Genomic DNA, 6,362 nt, shown 5'->3' with positions numbered 1-6,362 from the left:
CCCACAATCTCAGGATATATGGAATAGTCTGGAAAATATAAAACTTAGTATTTTCAACTATTTTTAGTTGTTCATTCAATTGTTCTGTGTGCTGATCAGTCATGCAAATTAAGTTTTTTAAATTAATATTCTTTCATTAGGATTTACTTGTGTGTGTGTGTGTACACAACCCTGCACAGTATACATGTGGAAGTCAGTGGACAAACTGTGGGAGTTGGTTCTTTCCTTTCTTGATGTGTTTCCCTACAAAGCCAATTCAGGTTATTATTCTTGGAAGCAAATTCCTCTATCCATTGAACAGTCTCCCCAGCTCATTATTACACATTGGATTTCTTTCTTTGTGTTGTGGAGCACACATAAAATTCCAGTACTTAAGAGATAGAGTCAGGAAGATCAACACATCTTTGTATAGTTTATGAAAACCTGAAGTATCTCAAAAGGAATTGTTAAATACTACCCTCGTTCTCTCTTGAGATTAAAACTAATTGAAAGCTAAGATTGTAAGATGATAGGATAAAAAGCCAATTAATAAAGGTGGCTAGGACAGAGAATGTATGGAACTATTAAATGAATAATTTACTTGCTAACACTTTCTGCAGTGCAGATTACAAAATTATATAAAGCAAAGCCATTAAGCCTACCTTTCCCTGGATCTAAATGAAGGTCAAGAGAATTAAATTGACATGGAGGGAAAAACAAAAGACAAAGCTTGTGCATGTTGTTGAGCTTTATGGGGTGCTAACATTTCAAAATACAAAAATCTAGATTCATAAAATCTGATATCATCTTAATATCAGTGAAATTTTCTCATTGTTTACTCGTTAACTGTTACAAATTTTCATATTTACACTTGTATTTATTGAAAAATGACATGAAAAACATAGCATAATTTTAACTTTGTTAACATAAACTAAAATATTAAGTGTCTTCTCCTTGTTGAACACAGGCACTCATGATGAGGGGTGACATGGTAACCAGGTTGATACTTCACATTCTAGATTTTTCATGTGTGTTCATTTTATATGCTGTAGCCACTTTCACATAACTGTGCTCACACTCACGAGCATGGATAAAAGTACCGTTGTGTTTTGTCTCTGTTTTATATGACTTGGACCAGCCATATGTATTGTTTTGTAATTGGCCCTGTACAATGAACAATTTGATCAAGAGATTTAGTGATTTATTGAGGGGGAAGGGTACAATATCTCTTTTGAAGCTTTTCACAGTGTAGGGCCCTTGTTCACAGAAAGGAACAATTTGTGCAGGTCTGGCACTTAGCCTTTGTATTCTCTCCACAGGAGAGTACTTGGGAAATTGGAAATACAGTGATGGATTTCTGGCCTGTATGACGGGACCAGCACTTCGGCTACAGTCATTGGCATTTAGTGTTCCAATCTGCAGCTGCAGCAATGATAGCCATTCAGTAAAATTATTTTCTCTTCCTCTAAGTTTACTCTCTTCTTAATCTCTTTCTGTAGGACGAGGTATAATTGCCTTCTTCCCCCACTTACATCTCTATTATTTTCTTTTATAGTCATAGTTATCATTCTCTCCCAGTGTAATCACTTGGGGCTCTAGCAAATAAAACAATAAAGGAAGAAAATAGAAGTTTGAATTTTCAGCTGCTTGCTTCTCTATTGTGAGTGTTTGTCCATTTTGTTCTCACAAGTTTGCTACCACAGAGTAGTGCTGATAAGAAATATCCAGGCCTTCTCTCCATCATAAATGAAAACTCCTGTTGGATAGGGTATGGAATCCAGTAAAGAAATAACCACATCTTGGAAGAATTAATAATTTGGAGTGTGATTATTTGTATAACTAATAAAAATTATAAGGAAAAAATCTGGTGTAAAAAAATAAAATGTACAATGCTATGATTGTCTGCTTTTCCCTTTTTAGTTCTAACGGGAAACCATTGTTTTAAAATTTCTTGTATATTTTGAGAAATAGCTTTGAACATATGCAAGTGTATGTAAACACACATTCATGCACACATTTTATACAATTTATACATTCACTTGTATATTATACATACTCATAGACATATGCAAATGCAAATGACTTAAAATATATTCTTAGCCAGGAAAATGACACAGGCCTTTAATCCCAGGTTTTGGAAGGCAGAGACAGGCAGATCTCTGTAAGTTCAAGGTTAGCCTGGACTACATAGATAGCTTTGGTACAACCAGAGCAACATAGAGAGAGGATATCTCAAAAAACAATTTTCTTTCCTTGAGTGGCTCATTTTGTGTCAGCTTGATACAAGCTAGAGTCCCTGGAGAGGAGGGAGCCTCAGCTGAGCAATGATTGTCCCACACTTGCTTAGGCAGGCCTGTAGGACATTTTCTGATTTGGAGATTCATGTATAGATCTTATTATGTATTTGGGTCAGTAAAGGATGCTGAGATAGGATTACCATGAGCTTGAGACAGGCCAGGTTACAGAGTCCTAGGCCAGACTCCTATTAGTCAGATATTGGCAGCTAAGAAGACGTTGAGAATAAGTCTCTCCCAAGTAGGCAAAGAAGACTGAAGCTACAGAACTTTGATTACTAGTCAAAACAATGAGAGCTAATAAATGTCTCTGACAGTGGGTAGAGACTTGACATTCTAAACTTCCCAAAGGATATAAGGCTGCTATGTGGCTGAGGCTTTCCGGTTAAGAACAGGGTATATACCATTGTCACTTCCTTTAAGAGTCAGACCCAATGGGTCTGTTAGTCAGTTGGACAGGAAAATGCACTTCTGTAAACTGTCTTAAAAACTTCAAGCAATAGTGAAACTGACATATAAAAGTAGTAGAAACAGTGATCTCTATAGCCAGTCTCAATTCTTACCCCATGAATATTCTCTTCCACAATGGTCCTTTCAAGTACTGTCCTCTCTCACCTGCAAGACTACTCAGTTTACATTGTAATAAACTTCAACTGTGTTCTATGCTGCACTTCATATGATTCTGATTTCTCTTGCCATAGTTCATAGAGACCAGAGAGCCAAAAGAAGGTTGGAATAAGATCTCAATAATGATACAAAAGCAAAATCCAAACAAGCATTCGAGTAAACAACCCAAATTAAGTCTCGTGAATCCATTCTACAGTTGAGAGAAGAGATGATTTTTTGACAACAGGGCTCTATCTGTGTCATGACCACTGCTTTTATTGGCAGTAATGGTATCTTTTGTAGAAACTTAATAATCTGTTCTCTGTGAACTTAACCTTTTATGGACAGTTGATCTCCAGGCTTTAATTTCATTTTTATACAAAGGAGTAAGAAATATAATATGAGTTTTGTAATGTGGAATTTTCTACTTTTTCCAAGCACCTACTACATAGTAGTGTGATTATGTTCCATTTTAGAACAGTTTGTGTCCTACCCTAAATCATGCCAGGTTGTACAAAGCACTGAGGCTTTGCCTTGAATGTCTCTATAAACAGTTGTCTTACTCTATTCTTAAGATGGAGGATGACTCTGTACCTGGGGTAGTGGTGGGGGACCCATGATTGCATCATCTCTCCCATGAAGGGCAGATTATTTAATGTTGTTTCCTAGAAGCAGAAAGGATACTGTCCTATAAAGTCATCAGGGCCAATTGGGACTATAGAGGATATGGTGATATTGAAGTCATGTCAGAACCATAGTCTAAGACTCATAGGCTCATCAGAATGGGTGCAATTCACACAGAACCCTGAAAGAGCTGAATACTCAGCACTGTAATAGGGATACCTTTCATCACGCATCTGACCACTTGGTTTCAGCAGCAGCAGCAACAGCCACCACCCAACCTCCAGCAATTGTGTTATCATCTTGCGTTTCTGTTGGCTTCCTTACTTCTCTGATGTTTTGAAACTCCTGCACAAAGCTGTGACCTTTTTGACTCTTTATGGTCATTCTTGTTAGATCACAGAACTATTTGCCTTACTTCTCTAGATATCAGGCCAAGCCCCCTGCAGTTGGTCTCTTCAGGACAAAGAATTGACAAGTGCCTGCTTTACACACTTTACACACAACACAGTCTTCCCGACCCTCAGTCCTTCAGATCCCCAGGACAAGGCAACTTTGAACTATGTCCTCTCTTAGTGTCTCCCTGTGTGATCTCTTTGGTTAGGTAAGGTCATGTGATATGAAGTTTGTCATCAACCCAGAAAAACGCTAAGATCAGAAATCCTCTTTGTTGTCCAGAGATATTTTCTGTCTCTTCAAGGCCTAAGTAAAGGAGCCTGGCCATGATTGTGTCTCTCTTTGGGACCCATCCATACTACACATAATGACCTCCTCCAAAAATGAAACTCCTCTTTGAATTTTAATTCTTTTTCTCTCTATTCAGGGCTCATCTCCTAATATAGCTTTGACAGATCTTACCCATATCTTCATTGTAACAGTCCTCTAACACATACACGCACATACACACACACACACACACACACACACACACACACACACACTCACACACACACACACACACACACACACACACACACACACACACACGCATATACACACATGTGTGATGTACAATGTGTTATCTAAGAGTTAAAGCTAGCAACTCTGATTGAGATGACACAATCTGTCTCTGCCCTGGTCATGTGAATCAAGAAAAGGGTGAATATTGGACAACTTTGTGCCAATGAAAAAGTGACCTTCCCATAACTCTATGATAAGAGAGCTTTGGAGCAAGGCAACTGTAGAGAGAAGATCTCACTCCTCATAGAAAGTAGGTCACAGGGTACTACTTCCTTCGATGGCTGTTGTTAGAAAGGGCTGTTTCTAGATCCTTGAGAAAGACACTTCTGGGCTGTAAATCTGGTAAGAGGCTTTTAAAGAGATTTACATCTCAAAGGGCAGAGAAGGAATTTACATTTATAAGTTTTTCAGAGTAAATTCTCATAAGTAAAGGGAGGTTGGAGTCCCAGAGTCAGGGAGGAGACTATCTCAAACTTAGTCAAGCTAGGAAAAAATTTAAGGTCACTTGGATCAATTCAAATAAAAACATCCCTAAGTAAAGGCAGACTTTACAGTAGGCACCACCTACAACCTCATGGGATGTAAACCCTTGTGAGGGCTGTTTAAATACCAGCTACTTTCGAATGAATTGCATATTGAATTTCTGTCATTGAATTCTTCTGTTGGAAGAATATAAACAATTTGTGATGGAGTTTGCATATTTGCTATAATCCATGGTTCACAGTGGAGAATTAAGATTAAAGAAATACTATTCAAGATATGAAAGTGCTGGCTTCTTCATTTATATTTATGAACCAATTGTACTTTTCAAAATATTAAAGTGACTTGTCTATTCTTTCTCCTTAAAATGCTTTTCAGTCTTCTTAGACCTACTGATATTTAAATGAAATGTCCATAATTTAACTAGATGGTGATTTAGATCTGTGATGTTGGAATGATAATCTTTCATTGATGATGGCTGACTTAATGAATAAGAGGTAACCATAGAAATATATGCTTAATAGTAAATGTAGCATTCACCAGCAAACGTCTAAGGGATGCCATACAAAAATAATGTGTTAGAAATGACACTTCCCTAGGGCATTGCATAACAATATACTGAAAAGTTCACAGTATTCATTGCAGCAATTACCATAATGATTGTGCCTTTAAATGTGTCTCCACTTGTAAATCTTTGGGCAATTAGCTTTAATAATGCCAGCATATTTTCACCTATTAAACATCTCCAGATTTTTTTTTCTAAACTCATAAAATTCACATGCCTTACAGTGAAAAGAAATCAACACATTAAACTACAAAGGCTAGTAACAAAGACAATCCAAGAGAGATGTAAATTACCGAGAGAATAAAACTATTTCTATAACTTTATTTTATTTTATACTTATTTATCATAGCGTACCTTACGCTATGTTGATATTCTGTGATATGAATAAAAATCATGTTGAAAGGTATTTCAAAAGACAAAGAAAAATATCACTTAGGCCTATTCTTTAACTGCTTCTATATATTGTTCTATCTTTCATCTCTTGTTTAAAAATAATATAATTTATTGCCTTTTATTTTAGCTTAGAAAGGACTTATGTGAAGGGAGCTCTGGTTAATGATTGGAGACAAGGCCAAAAGGAACCTGTACTGAACATCAAGTCAACCCACATGTTCTCTCTTCATTAGTATCCGTCCTATTGAGCTGTCTAAAGAGAAAACAGATTTTTGCCACTTCAGAACTAGTACTAAATATATTAATGATTCACATATACTCAGAAGAAACACTTGTGATATGCCAGCATGCCATCTATTCTGTGTTAAGATGATGGCCCTGGTAGCACAGACCAGTAATCTCCCATGGACAATGCTCTCTCCTGTTTTTGAAGACAGTTCCAGATGCAAAGGATATTATTTTAA

The sequence above is a fragment of the Mus musculus genome, chromosome 6 (assembly GCF_000001635.26).
Source record: "Mus musculus strain C57BL/6J chromosome 6, GRCm38.p6 C57BL/6J".
Lineage (NCBI taxonomy): Eukaryota > Metazoa > Chordata > Mammalia > Rodentia > Muridae > Mus > Mus musculus.
Note: the sequence above shows the minus strand (reverse complement) of the source record.